The sequence below is a fragment of the Macaca fascicularis genome, chromosome 13 (assembly GCF_037993035.2).
Source record: "Macaca fascicularis isolate 582-1 chromosome 13, T2T-MFA8v1.1".
NCBI lineage: Eukaryota > Metazoa > Chordata > Mammalia > Primates > Cercopithecidae > Macaca > Macaca fascicularis.
In genome coordinates, this window is record NC_088387.1 from 120309920 (window position 1) to 120325627 (window position 15708).

At 54.7% G+C, this 15708-nt stretch overlaps 1 protein-coding gene across 50 annotated transcripts in view; it reads left to right on the forward strand.

The window, feature by feature from the left end:
* Positions 1–15708, forward strand: part of MYT1L (myelin transcription factor 1 like) — a 532999-nt gene that overhangs the window by 482068 nt on the left and 35223 nt on the right. The gene's annotated exons all lie outside the window — the stretch shown is intronic.

Genomic DNA, 15708 nt, shown 5'->3' on the forward strand with positions numbered 1-15708 from the left:
AAATACAAGCAATTAGATTATCTTAGGAGAGGCCCGTTCTGTGCAGTCAGATGGTGCAGTCCGTCCCTCTGTGGGGAGTGAAGACCGGGGTGGGACCTGTCTCCACGGCTGACGGCTCCCATTACGCTCGGCGTCCCTCAGCTTCCTTGAGGAGGTGGAGGGGAAGATACAAACATCACACGTACGATGTGAAGGTTGTGCCCTTTGGGGAGATTTGCAGTGGTTTCCTTTCTGCTGCCCTATGTGCCACTTTTACGAAGATCACACCTGCGCCTCAAATCCATCTCAAACACAGCGTGAACAAAGCTGGGTATGCAGATTACAGGAATAATGGCACATTCAGTAATAGGTGACTCTGATCCTTAAAGAAATGTTAAGGAAGATTTTTTTTAATTATTAAAGAAATGCCTGCTCAAGTAGAAAATTCAAACAATATAAATTGGTTTAAAGAGAAAAATTGGCCGGGCACAGTGGCTCATGCCTGTAATCCCAGCACTTTGAGAGGCTGAGGTGGGCAGATCACTTGAGGTCAGGAGTTTGAGACAGCCTGGCTGGCATAGTGAAACCATGTCTCTACTAAAAATACAAAAATTAACTGGGCCTGGTGGCTGGCACCTGTAATCCCAGCTACTCGGGAGACTGAGGCAGGAGAATCACTTGAACCTGGGAGACGGAGGTTGCAGTGAGCCAAGATTGCACCCCTGCACTCCAGCCTGGGCAACAGAGCAAGACTCTGTCTCATACAAAAAAAAAATTGAGAGAGAGAAAGAAATTGAATGTTCTTTCCCGGACCTGACCTCTCAACTCCCTTCTCAAAGGCAGGCAGTTCCTGTCTTCTCTGGAACTGAAAAGCACCCCTATTTATACACATGGATCTCAGTGTCTCCCAGAACCCTGCATGAGGACAGGGGCCTCGGCTGCTCACCAGGACCACCCAGGGCCCAGAAGACGGGGCATTCCTCGTTAGGTGCACGGAACCCCAGGGTATCACAGAGCCACGTCACCCTCCCCCAGTGAGCCTGCTGCCGTGCGTGCCGCCCGGTGTCCTGTCCAGGTTTGATTGTTACAAAGAACTCCACGTGAACGTCCTTCCACACACAACTCCATGTCCTTGTGCAAGCAGATCTTCAGGATATATTCCTGGAAACAAGAATGCTAGCTTTAAAATTTTGACAGATTGTGCCAAAATGCCCTCCAAAAAAGTATCTACTTTCCCAAACCTTTCACCATTAATAAAATGTTTAAAAATTTTGTAAAAAACCTGCCCATTTGACCTATGAGTAAGGGCTTGTCTGTTTTGCTGGCCTGACACAGACGAAAACAGTTCCATCCTCTCACGTGAGCATTTCTGCACTCCGGGGATGGCACTGGTTCAGAGCTGCCTCTATGGAGCCTGGTGCTTTAGCTTTCCTCCTGCTGAGACTTTGCCCATTTGATTTAAGCAGCAAATACCAGGTGCCAGATAAGTGCTGTTCCCTCCCACTCCCCAGCCTCTGGTTGCATTGCATGTTAGGGCCAGAGGACGGCCCTCCACCAAGAACTCTGTGCTGCCGCTTGTTCCATGGGGGAGGCTTAGAGCTCAGGAGCCACTGAAGTGGGAAGCAGGACCCCGCCCCAGGTCACCCCTTCCCAAATGCCAGGCGTGAATTTCTGCAGCTAGAACCTCACCCGCACATCTCTGTCTACTCTGTTGCCAGCCTCACCTCAATTTCCACCCTTCCCTGTTTCTTTTCTCCAAAGGGAGCCTCTTCCCCAGGATCCCGGGCACAGAGTGAGAGCATGTTGAGATGCATGCACTGGCCTCGACAAGCTGATGGAATCTTGGGGAGCAGGCTGATGGAATCTTGGGGAACAGGCTGGTGGAATCTTGGGGAGCAGCCTGATGGAATCTTGGGGTACAAGCTGATGGAATATTGAGTGCAGGCTGATGGAACGTTGGGGTACAGGCTGATGGAATGTTGGGGCACAGGCTGATGGAATGTTGGGATGCAGGCGAGCGGAATTTGGGGGCACAGGCTGATGGAATGTTGGGGTGCAGGCTGATGGAATCTTGGGGGCAGGTTGATGGAATCTTGGGGTTCAGGCTGATGGAATCTTGAGGCACAGGCTGATGGAATCTTGGTGGCAGGTTGATGGAATCTTGGGGTGCAGGCTGGTAGAATTTGGGGGCACAAGCTGATGGAATCTTGGGGTACAGGCTGATGGAATCTTGGGGCCCAGGCCACATTAGTGAGTAAAATCACAGCTTACAGGCTCATGTTACTCAGAAAATTTGCAATGCTGGAAGCTCCCATCTCTAGAAAGCTGTATGCCTCTCACTTCACTCCCACCTGGTTGCCACCCACCCTTGCCCAGGGCTCAGAGCCTCCTCTTTCAGGATCCCAGGTCCCTGGAGGGCCCACAGAAGTCCAGGCATGATAGAAATGACTCCAGCTGCCCATGCCCCACCTACCCTGCAGGGCCACAGCTTGATGGGAGAGGCCACAGGCTCCAGGCCCAGGTATCAGCATTCACGTGCGGGGTGTGGAGGTGGAAATGCCAGTGTGCTAGGCAGCTCTTGCTACAGCCCTGCCGTGGGCTGGCTGAGCTGCACGGAAATGTTGACACTCCTCCATTTTACTAAAAGGCACCATCAGAACTCTCTGAACTGCTGGCTTCGGCCACCTCCGAGGAGGAAAGGGGACCTCCCTGGGTGTCACAGGGCTCTGGGCGTGTCTGCCCGGGGACCAGCACCTCTGTTTGTGCAGCAAAGGAAAACCCGGGGCAGCAGCACAAGGGGAAAAGGGGCAGTCCAGGCCTGAGCACGGCGGACCTGGGTTCTGTTCTGTTCTGTTTTTATAGTTGTGGTAAAATATTAACACACTCATCTTTAGGTGTATGGTTCAGTAGTGTTAGGTATACAGATGGTCCTCGACTTACAATTTTTCGATCTTACAATGGTGCAAGAGCAATATACACTTGGTAGAAATGGCACTTTGAGTATCCACGCAACCATTCTTTTTCACTTGCATACGGTATTCAATAAATTACATGAGATATTCAACACTTTTGTATAACTAGGGCTCGTGTAAGTTGACTCTGCTCAGCTGTGGACTGATGTAAGTGTTCTGAGTGTGTTTAAGGTGGGCTAGGCTAAGCTATGATGTTGAGTCAGTACAATTAGTAAATGCATTTTTGACTTAAAATATTTTCAAGATACAGTATTTTCAACTTAAGATGGCTATATGGGGATGCTGACCCCATGGTATGTGGAGGAGTACCTGTGTCCATCCCTGTGGTATGTGGAGGAGTACCTGTGTCCATCCCCGTGGTATGTGGAGGAGTACCTGTATCCATCCCCGTGGTATGTGGAGGAGTACCTGTGTCCATCCCCGTGGTATGTGGAGGAGTACCTGTGTCCATCCCCGTGGTATGTGGAGGAGTACCTGTGTCCATCCCCGTGGTATGTGGAGGAGTACCTGTGTCCATCTGCATGGTATGTGGAGGAGTACCTGTGTCCATCCCCGTGGTATGTGGAGGAGTACCTGTATCCATCCCCGTGGTATGTGGAGGAGTACCTGTGTCCATCCCCGTGGTATGTGGAGGAGTACCTGTATCCATCCCCGTGGTATGTCGAGGAGTACCTGTGTCCATCCCCGTGGTATGTGGAGGAGTACCTGTGTCCATCCCCGTGGTATGTGGAGGAGTACCTGTATCCATCCCCGTGGTATGTGGAGGAGTACGTGTATCCATCCCCGTGGTATGTGGAGGAGTACCTGTGTCCATCCCCGTGGTATGTGGAGGAGTACCTGTATCCATCCCTGTGGTATGTCAAGGAGTACCTGTATGCATCGCCGTGGTATGTCGAGGAGTACCTGTATTCACGCTGTTGTGAAGCTGATCTCTCCAACTCTTCCGTCTCCATCGAAACCCTGTCTCCATTCAACACTGACTCCACCTTCCTCAGCTGCCTGGCCCCTGCACCCACACTGCGCTTTCTGCCTCTATGAATCTGACACTTCTGGGGACCTCCTATAAGTAGAATCCCACGGGGTTTGCTTTTTTGTGACCGTCTTATTTCACGGAGTCCACGTCCTCAAGCACATGGGCTTGAGGGCTTGTAGCACGTGTCCGAGCTTCCTTCCCTTTTAAGACTGAATAATATTCCATCATGTGTTGACCATGGTTTTTCTCTGTTGATCAAATCTTCATCAATTTTATTAGACAGGCAGAATATTATTTTCTGAAAGTGTAAAAATATTAATACCCAGCAAGAACACAGCTAAGCGCACAGAAATACACGCATTAGAAAGCCTCAGACATTTCTGTTTCCTCGGAAGCCCTGGCCTTGCCCAGACTGCCGGGACTGCCTGGCGGTTTTCCCAAACCTTCCAGGGCTTGGGCTAGCAGAAGTGTCCCACAAAGCCCCTGCGGACACGTCAAGATTGGAGTTTGGAGGGCCCTTGTACATCCCACCCGCTATGCAAACGAAGCAGTGGTTAGAAGCAGCAGCAAAAAAAGATTGAAACAGAAGCTGCCTGTTTTATTTCTCTTTTCCCCCAAACTGTGACAGTCTAGCCAGATGATGAAGAACTGCTTTCAAGCAGGTGCCAAAATATAAACAGCAGAGGAAGCAGGAACCAATGTGCATGGTTTGGGGCCCTGCTCACACGCCCAGCCCACTCCTGGGTCTCAGAGCTGACAGGAGCCCCTGGTCACCCACCCCATTTGCTGTGAAATCGTTTCCACTTCACTTCACGGTGGGTCCTGGCACGGCCGCTGTTCTTTCTGTGTTGAGGGTTAGGCAGGAAGGCTCCTTTGCCTGAGCCTGTTCCCTGAGCTGAGTCATGTCTGAGAAAAGCAGAACTGATGTAAGAGAAATAGAAAACGTTTTATCTTTAGGGTTGGCCAGGTCTTTCTAGAAAAGCAATGTCTAAGATTAAAAGTCAAGGCCCCATCCTGGCTCCTGGGCGCGTGCACACATGGTGCCATGACCTTTGGGGCAGATGCCATGTTGTGGTTGTAAAAGCAGCTATGACGAGACCCTCAGGTCAGGCATAAAGGCCAATCCCTCCCATAAATGAGGGGGAGAACCGGAGGCACATGGAGAAGCCCAGGACGGAGGAGGCAGGGACAATTCCACCACAACAGAAGTCGGGTAGAAAATGCTGATTTTATACACGAGGAAGCGGCAGAGCGGACGGCTCAGGACGGGAGGGTGTCCTCAGTCCCAGTGAACACAGACTGAGGACAGTACCAGGCCATGACCAGGGACCATTCGGCCCATGCAGACCCCCAGCAAGCATTCTGGATAGGTGCTAAGGCCGAGCCACACAGCAGAAGCGGCAGAGCCTAGGGTGGTGATGGTGAGTGAGACCTAACACTCACTCCCTGAGCCCAGAACCTCACAGTGAGGGAACAGACTCACATAAAGCCTCGGATGTGGGCACCTGGGCGAGGCCAACCACGGATGCAGTGCCACCGGTGCACGCTGTGGGGGACACTGGCTTTAGACTCAGAGGAATCTGAGGAGGCCTCCTAGGACTTGAGACCCTTGGGGTCTGTGCCCGAGGAGAGCTCAACCTGCAGCTCACCCTCCCCTAAGCCCCCAACGGATGTGTCATTCATTCATCTCATTCCGCCGACACAGACAGACACGCCTCCACCAGCATTGATGATCTCTGGCCAGGTCTGGTTTACAAAGTTGAGTACCACGGCCTGCTCTTTAGAGGAGAGAAGAGACCATGTTTTAGAGAATGCTGTGGACTTGGGTGAAGGAGATTACAGATGCTGCAACATAGTGCCAGGCCAGCCATCAGCAGCACAGAGGAGAAATGTCTAGTTCAGATGGGGCGAACAGGCCAGGGCCCTTCAGGAGCCAAGATAGGAGCTGAATTTTGAGGAAAGGCGCAGCTCACCACAGGGAGGAAGTTACATCAAGGACTTTAAGTGACTCTTGGAGTCTGGGCTTCGAATGTGCCACCTTGGTGGCTGTGGAGGAGACCTGGAGCGGATGGGCAGGCAGACACGTCAAGCCATTCCCGTGGACCCAAGTGAGGCATGATGAGGGCTGGACCTCCAACATGAAAGGAAGGACAGATTACAGGACTGCCGAGGAAGTTGAACCAGCAGGGCCTGGTGGGTGAATCCTGGCGGGAGAGGTGGCCCCAACCTCAGCAGCTGCACGGGTGGCAATGCTGGCAGTTGGGAAGATGGAAAGAATGAAGCCTTGACTGCCATGGGGATCTTAGTCTGCTCAGCTGTCACGAAAAGAATACCCTGGGCCAGGTGGCTTGAACAACTGACCTCTATCCCCTGTCCCTGGGCCGGAAGTCGGAGATCAGGCTCCAGCTGATCTGGTTTCTGGGGAGGCCTCTCTTCCCGGTCAGCAGACAGGGGCCTTCTCACTGCGTCCTCACAAGGCAGGGAGAGAGCAGGCTCGCTGGTGTCTCCTCTCGTCAGGACTCTGATCCCGTCAGATCAGGACCCCACCCTTACAAGACCATTTACGTGAATTATTCCCTTAGAGGCCCCAGCTCCAAACACACCCAGCGGTTAGGACTTCAACACAGGAACCTCGAGGAACACAAATACTCACACCATGAAAGTCGGGAAAGATGGTGATTTCATTTTAAATACGTGAGCTTGAGATTCTGAGATTCTGTAGGACTTTGAGGTGGGAATATCCACCCAACAGCTGGGAACGGGCCTCGGGAGGTGTCTGAGGGAGAGCCGTGTAGGAATCAGGAATCGGCAGTACTAGGTGGGAATACGCGCCCGGCAGCTGGGAACGGGCCTCGGGAACTGTCTGAGGGACAGCCGCGGAGGAATCGGGAATCGGCAGCACTCAGGTCACACTTGACCCTGTGGGTTTGCCCTGGGACCAGGGGTCCACGGAGAAGAGCAGCAGCAGAGACACCCCGGGAGATGCACACATTTGTGACAGGTGGAGGCGGAGAGGCCGTGACGAAGACGGAGCTTCACGGTGGTGTTAGGGGCGCCGTGATGTGCAGAAGCTTCCAAAGAAAAGAACATGCACAATACAGGGGAAGTGGCGAGAGGCCGGCGTGGTGCAGAGTTCAAAATGATGCTGGACTCATTTGGGGTATTGGTCGTGGGAATGCAACTGAGGCGCTTTGTGGAGAGTTTAGGGAAAAGATCAGGCACCAAAACCAGAATGAGATAGGACAAGAGTCGGATGGAAAGTTCAGGGGGTCATAGAGGACACGACTAATGGTTCTAGAAACGCAGACCGGACGAGAGGAGAGGAACAATGCTGGCAGTAGCTGGAAAGGCGCGGGAGTGGGCAGGACCTCACGGGCACAGAGAAATGTGGATCTGGCCTTTGTCTGAAGAGGAAAAAGCCAGGAGGAAGAAATGGGTTAAAGATACAGAAGGCGGCAGGAGGACCAGATGGAGACAGATCTTGGTAGAGGTCAGGAAGCCACAGACAAGCTGGACAAATGTGGACGTAAATGCACTGGGGAGCCGGGGGTCCTCATCTGGTCCATCTGGACAGGGACTTCATGGGAGTCGTTCACACATGAGTCGGACACCTGAGCGGGGCTGCAGGGCAGGGTGGTGTCTGGGACGCCTTCAGGAGAGGGGATTCCAAGGGAATCACAGCCATGCCAAGGACACACAGGGAACTGGAGACCACGTGTCAGCCACTGGAGGGGAGGGCACACTTTTGTCCCCAACGCTCAGCTGTCAGGCTGTGGGGAAGACAGCAGCGTGGGAGCCTTACTCCAGCCCCGGTGACATGCGGGTGCATGCGGGAGGTGCAGAGGGAGCAGCTCCAGGTCACCAGCCGCCAAGGGGCCATGGATTATGGAGGATTCCGTGAGGGAGACCGCGGCCGGCCGGCAGGGAGGACAGAGCGAGGAGGCACACTCCGCAGTTCCCCTAGGCCCAGCGAAGAGGTTCCTGAGGGAGGGACTCCTGCCATGCTCCACAGTTCCCCCAGGCCTGGCCCTACTCCTGGCTCTGGGAGCATCTCCTCCTAGCCATCCTGAGCTGCCTCATCCTCATGGTGTTTCACACCTGTGAACAATTCGGGGTGCCGAGAACACCCTTTCCTTCATCTCCCTGTGAGCCGTTTGGGGTGCCAAGAACACCTTTACCCCATCTCCCGGTGAGCCCTTCAGGCTGCCAAGGGCACCCTTTCCTCTATTTCTCCTTCTGTCATGTGATGGCTCCTCATCTTCCGAACAATGTCAGTGGAGGCTGTTCAGGGCTTATGGGCCGACAGAGCTCTAAGCACCTCCGCATACCAGCCTTCTTAATCCTCACAGCAGCCTGAAGAAATGGGCTCTGTAATTATCTGTGTTTTAAAGATCAGGACATTGAGGCAAAGAGAAGAGAACTTCCCCTGGGGTCCTGTGAGTGACTGAGCCAGGGCTCAGGTCCAGGCTGCCTGACCCCCAATGAGCGACTGCTTTGCACTGTCTCCCTGACTCTGATCCCTGTGATGATCTTGGTGAAACTGCCCCAGCCTCCTCTCTGCAGACACTGTACCTTCCGCTTCTGCCTGATACTGAGTAGCTGCAACATCCGCCACGCTCCACTGCAGTGTCTATGTGTGGGGACCTTTGATTTCCTTCCTGCACATCCGTGGCACCTCATTCTGCGCTGCACACAACAGCTCCTAAGAAAAGCTTTCATGCACCATTGACTCGATACATTTTATGAGAGGAGATTTAAGTCTGTGTTTAAACAGGAAGCAGCCGTGTGTTCACTGGGTGCGGATGTGAGGAACCGAGGGCCTGCCAGGAGACAGGTGCAGTTCACAGGTGTATGGGAAGGTGGGAAGGTGAGAGATTCTAGTCAAGCAAAAGGAGTCAGGAGGTAAAGGTGGGGGAGAGGGAACCAGGGAGTGTCTGCCGAGGCCTGAGCACCCCCAGAGGTGAGGGGCCCAACGCCATCTTCATGGGAGACCCTCACCAAGCGCTGGGCAGCCCACAGATGCAGGGAGGATGGGGTGGAAGAGGGAGGGAAGTGGAGGGGAGACCTCTGCAGCTGTTGAGCCTTCTCTCTCGTGTGCGGTGCCCTGAGCATCCTTCTTTGCCACCACTTCAGTTCTCACTCCACTTCAGTTAAATTTAGGAAGATTCTCCAAACTTAAAGTTCTAACTTTGAAAAACAAATATTTTTAGAAGTAGCTCATATCTTAAGAGTCTTGACCAACATACATTTTTTAAACCTTTTCTGTCTGGAATATGTGAAGTGTTCTATTTATTTTTGGGTTCCTCTCTAGTCCATTATAATTGAGAACATAACCTTTTATAGAATGTTTGTCTTGCTTGATATATCTCAAGGGAATTGTTGCAAAAATAAGTCACCATATTGAGTACTTACTATGTGAGCTATTTTTTAAATCAATCATCTCATTTAATGGAAGATTAGCGAGGATAGGCTGACGGCCATGACAAACACACTTCAAACTACTTAAGCAGAGCTGAGGTCTACACACAAGGCAACAGGGAGAAGGGCTCTGGCACCTTCAACACACTTTCCAAGGGCTGTTTTTATTCCATAACCAGAGAGAGGAAAAGAACATGGAGGACCCTAAGAGGGAGGGGTTTAGGGTCTGGATCTGGAGGAACACACCTTACCTCTTTCTCATTCCATCTGTAAAACCCACCCCACAGTGTCACCTAACGCTGTGAAGCTGGGAATTCCATAAGTAAATCCTGCCCCAAGGTGTCATCTGACATTAGGGAAGCTGGGAATTCCATAAGTAAAACAGGCCCCCCAGTGTCACCTGGTACCGGGAAGCTGGGAGCCCAGACAGGGACACCTTCATGCTCTCTTGCCTCTCTGTGGTGCTGAGTAGCCATAGTTTTTACAGACACACAGGTTGACATTCAACCAATGTGCCCTGAGATCTGTGTGGTCCTATTTTAGAGATGAGGGAACTGACTGGGAGGCAAGCCGCTCTTCTGGATGCATGGCCGGTAGGGAGAGATGTGGGGCTCCTCCGGGGCTGCTGGGCCTCGTTTGTGGACACACCCGTGTGATCCAGGACAAGACTCTCAGGGCGCAGGGCGTCCACAGCGAGCACGCAGCTCGTCTACTAGGATTCTGGTTTTGATCTCAAGACAGATCACTCGCTGGTGTCTGGAGGTGTGGGGGAAGTACAGTGAGGGGACCCTCCCCAGCTGTCCTCTGGGGGGGGAGTACAGTGAGGGGACCCTCCCCAGCTGTCCTCTCGGGGGGAAGTACAGTGAGGGGACCCTCCCCGGCTGTCCTCTGGGGGGAGTACAGTGAGGGGACCCTCCCCAGCTGTCCTCTCGGGGGGAAGTACAGTGAGGGGACCCTCCCCGGCTGTCCTCTGGGGGAAGTACGGCGAGGGGACCCTCCCCAGCTGTCCTCTCAGGGGGAAGTACAGTGAGGGGACCCTCCCCGGCTGTCCTCTGGGGGAAGTACGGCGAGGGGACCCTCCCCGGCTGTCCTCTCTGGGGGGTGCCCTGCCCCTGGATCCTCAGGAGGGTGGTTCCTCGTCTGCCAGTTGTGTGGAGGGGAGGGGTGCTTGCTCTCCCTGTCGTGGACGAGGACCGGCCACCCTGTCCAGAGACCAGATATATGGACAGGGCACACTCAGGAGGTTCTGGTTACTCTGTGCTCAAGTCTCTGATGTTGACTCCAAATTCCACATCATCAGGGAATAAAGATTTGGTGTGTCAGCAATGCTGATCCCTGCCATAGACAGAGCCCTGGGACTGTGTCACCTCCAAATGCTCCTCCAGGACTCTCCTGGCACTCCCTGGATGCTCCCCTTTTCCCAACCAGGGAGGTCCCCTCAGCTCTCTGAGACCCCCCTCTAGGCAGAGTGGTGGGAGTGAGGACCACAGTGCCAGGGGCTCCTCCAGGCCCAGTGGGAGCTTTCTGTTTGACTGCGGCATGTTTCAATGATGCACCTTGTTTTGTAACACAGGACGAAAGTTCTCCTGAGCGCTGGGTCCCTCTGTGATCGGCAGGAGGTGGAAGGGAGGGTGGCCCCAGCCCGGGAGTAAATGCAGCACAAGGGAGGGAAACAGAGCATTTCCATCCAGGGCTGAACCCTGCTGTGCCCCAGCTCCTGCGAAGCCCCATGCCCCCATTCCGGGCAGGCAGCCCCTTACTATCAACCCTTCAGTCATCTGGCCAGGTCACCACCTCAGGGAAAAGAGAGGAAATGTCGCTGCGCTGTGTCCAGGCCGTGATCTCTAGTCCTGGAGGCCAGGCAGGTTGACCCACCCAGAGCCCTGCAGGATGGGGAGGGGCCTGGGGCGCCAGCAGGGGTGGGGATTGCTGAAGTGAGATCCTCGCCACGATGCGCCTCCTCCTGCATCTGCTCTGGGAAGAAAGCAGGACTCAGTGAGCACCACCCCCACCCCACCGCCTGCTCTCATGAGGAACCTCGCTTCTGAGAACTACATTCCCGACCCCCACCCATGCTCCCCTGCCCCACGCGTGCTCCCCCTGCCCCACGCGTGCTCCCCCTGCCCCACGCGTGCTCCCCCTGCCCCACGCGTGCTCCCCCTGCCCCCACGCCTGTTCCCCCTGCCCCCACGCCTGTTCCCCCTGCCCCACGCGTGCTCCCCCTGCCCCACGCCTGCTCCCCCTGCCCCCACGCGTGCTCCCCCTGCCCCACGCCTGCTCCCCCTGCCCCCACGCGTGCTCCCCCTGCCCCCACGCGTGCTCCCCCTGCCCCCACACGTGCTCCCCCTGCCCCACGCGTGCTCCCCCTGCCCCCACGTGTGCTCCCCCTGCCCCACGCGTGCTCCCCCTGCCCCACGCGTGCTCCCCCTGCCCCCACGCGTGCTCCCCCTGCCCCACGCGTGCTCCCCCTGCCCCACGCGTGCTCCCCCCGCCCCCACGCGTGCTCCCCCTGCCCCACGCGTGCTCCCCCTGCCCCCACGCATGCTCCCCCTGCCCCACGCATGCTCCCCCTGCCCCACGCGTGCTCCCCCCGCCCCCACGCGTGCTCCCCCCGCCCCCACGCGTGCTCCCCCCGCCCCCACGCGTGCTCCCCCTGCCCCACGCGTGCTCCCCCTGCCCCCACGCGTGCTCCCCCTGCCCCACGCCTGCTCCCCCCGCCCCCACGCCTGCTCCCCCTGCTCCACGCCACTCCTGTGGAAAACTGGCCTTTACTGAATCACTTTACAATGAAGCCTTCAGGGACTTGACCTCTCTGACCTTTGGAGTCAGCTCCCTGCTCTGCCCCAGGCCCAGATGCCCTCCAAGGGGAGACCTTGCATCAGGGGCCCTCCGCTTTCCCCGACACCTACCCTGCATTGACCCGGTGCCCGGTGCTGCCTCCCAAAAACCCCTCAGACCCTTTGTTTCTTTTACTTTAATCTCCATCTTTTAGTGTTTGACGGGAAGCAATTGGGAGGGGAAGAGTCAGATTCAACATCTGTCTCAAACTGTGAATCCCAAAGAGCCCTGTGAATGCAGGAGTGAGAGGTGACATCTGGTCCTCCTCTGCCTGAAACAAGCCAGTGTTCTGGCCCAGCGCTGACCGGGGTGGAGCGTGACCCTGCTTTGTTTTTGCAGGAACATTTCCTCCTGAGGCACTCCCACATTCGCCCGTCCCCCAGCCCTCCCCAGGGCCTGAGAAGCATTCAGCAGACGCTGAATGAAAGCACTGAGCTTCAGCAGGGCCCTCCGCACTAGTCCAGGAAGCCGAACTGTGTTCCATGCCCGAGCACTGTGCTGGTCTTCTAATTTCTTCTCCAAAGTGGCACAAACAAAGCAGCTTATACCCAGGCCCCGTCATTAGCTCAATTTTCCCACAGTGGAAGCCCAGGCTGGCCTAAGGGGGTCCTCTGCAGGTGGCACCCCCAGAGCTCATGGTCCAACTCACAGCTCATTCGGGTTCCTGGCAGAACTCAGCTCCTGAGCTTGTAGCCGTCAGGCCCGACTGTCCTGCTGGACGTTGGGCAGAGTCGTCCTCCATGGATGAGGTCCCCAGGTCCTGGCCACACAGCTGGTGGCCTCACCACTTGGTAGCCGGGCTGGGGTCTCATAGGATGTCCCCCCATCATGGGAGCAATGACTGTACTGTGTTCACAGGGCCACCCACACTCAAGGTCAGAGGCCCATGCACGGTAGGTGCACACGGGGAGACCTTGGGGCCACCTTAGGATTCTACCCACTGGAAGGGGGCTATCCAGCTACTGTGCTAGGATCTTCAGAGAAATAAAGATTTCAAGACAGTCTCTGTCGCAAGAAACTTAGCCTGTTAAAATTTTATAGGGAAAACCAATATACAAACAAAAACTTGACAAAACAAACAAACAGGATCATTCTTATATCCAATAAAGAGATGGAGAATCTGATATTTTAAAAGCAAGTTCCGGCCGGGCGCGGTGGCTCAAACCTGTAATCCCAGCACTTTGGGAGGCCGAGACGGGCGGATCACAAGGTCAGGAGATCGAGACCAGCCTGGCTAATACGGTGAAACCCCGTCTCTACTGAAAAATACAAAAAACTAGCCGGGTGAGGTGGCGGGCGCCTGTAGTCCCAGCTACTCAGGAGGCTGAGGCAGGAGAATGGCGTGAACCCGGGAGGCGGAGCTTGCAGTGAGCTGAGATTCAGCCACTGCACTCCAGCCTGGGCGACAGAGCGAGACTCCGTCTCAAAAAAAATTAAAAATAAATAAATAAATAAAAGCAAGTTCCCATATGTGAATTAGTCTCAATTAAACAAACAAACAAAAAACTTTGACGTCCTCATAATTAGTGTGAAGCTAAGACTGTAATTCCGATCTTTTGATTTCTCCAAATAATTTCTAATAAACATAATATTACTTGATTCTTAAGGGAAGAGTAGGTAGGTTTTCAGGAGTATGCCAACTGTTTAATGGAATTATGTTATAACATGTAAATTCTACCAGTGTGTCTGTTTCCTGTAACTTAACTAATTGCCGTCTTCTCCTCCGCTGTATGGTGAGAGCTTAGCTTGCTCTCCATAACCTGGTGGCTGTGGTGCCTCCCCCCGCTCTTCACCCCAGGTGTACCTCTGGGGCAGGTGGCAGCTCCCGGGGGGCCCCGTCCCTGCCCGAGCACCAGCCTCATGGGCGGCTCCTCCACCTTCCCAGCTTCCAGCCCTGAGAGCTCCTATGTCTGTGGCCATCAGGAAGGCAGGGGAGTGGTGTGTCTGAGGTCTCTTTCCGAGCTCCATGCTGCTCTCAGGGGAGGGGAGAACGTCTGGCTCTCAGGCCACCTCTGAGGACCCCCAGGCATCTAACCCGTTTGCTCCTCTCCTCTCCCTTGTCTGTCTCCTCCCTGGAGATTCCTTAGCCGCTACCTGAGGATAAGTAGCAGGATGCATCTTATCCTAATAAGGGGATGCATCCTTCCAGATCTATGGCCGCTGCAAGGAGTTCCTTCTGTCTCTGGGATTTGGCATCCACAAAGCGAAGCGTTTGAAACGCAAATGCCTTTTCTGTGATTTTTGCCTCTAACAACTGTTCCTTGAAGTACCAAATGCTAGCCAAAATGGTGGTAAAATGCATAAGAAGAACAGATTATGCATCGGCCGGGACACTGCGGAGTCCTCCCCCTCTCTCTCCTCTGGACGACTCAATATGCATTGACTGGGATACTGCGGAGTCCTCCCCTACTCTCTCCTCTCGACAGCTCGCTGCACGGATCCATCCCCTGAGTGCTGGTCAGTGCTCCCCAGAGGAACTGCAGAGGGCAGTGTTCCGGCGCCACCCTTGCATAGCCTGGCCGGGGTGTCACAGGCTGCCCTCCGAGGGCTCGCAGGGCCCAAAGCGCAAACTTCAGGATGAGAGAGCAGCTCAGATGCAGAGGCCCATGCCCCTCTCCTCCCTGCGCTCAACCTTCTCTGGGATCCGAGCTCTCCATCCAGGCTGGCGTTGATGTCCGACACATTCTGACCCCTATCCTGCCAGCCTTCGCAGCACTCTGGGTCGGAAGGAACATTCCAGGAAGGCAGTATTTCCCAGAGGACGGAGCGCCGCCCTGCTCTGCTGGGCCCAAAATTACCTAACCCTGGAGAGACATGGAGAAAATAACAAACTGAATCTACTTCACAGATTGTTGGAAGAACGAGTTGGGGTCATGTATATAAAATGCTCAGTGCAGGGTTCTAAGCATAGGAGTATGTCTAGTAAGTCTAGTCTGCTTTATTAGCTGTTGTTTAAATTTGTTCTATAGCAAGAATTGCTGTCTGTTTAGAATCCAAACTAAAGACATTCCCCAACCCCCATGGAGAGGGCTTGGCACTTTCCCTGAAAAGCCTCTGAGCCTCCCACATCACCTCTGTCCGGTGGCCCCGCTGCGGGGAGGCGTGGCCTCATCCTGTGGGTTGTGCCAGGGACAGCAAGGCCCAGGCCAACACTGTGCTACGTGATGGTCACTGGACACCTGAGGCTACTCAGCTCTTGAAGTTTGGCCCCTGTGACAGAGAACTGACTTTTTAAAATTGTTTGATTTCAGTAAATATAAATGTAAATTTGACCACAGGAGATGAGGGCCACCACCACTGGCAGTGCAGGACTGAACACACTGCCAACCACGGGTCTTCCTACAGGCACCCGGCCTCATCGCTGCTCCTCGCAGGAGCCTGACCCGAGTCCCACCTGCAGGGCTGAACGTGCGGCCAGCCATGGGTCTTCCTGCAGGCACCCAGCCTCGTCACTCCTCCTGCCAGGAGCCGGACCCACCTGCAGGGCTGAACGTGCGGCCAGCCATGGGTCTTCCTGCAGGCACCCAG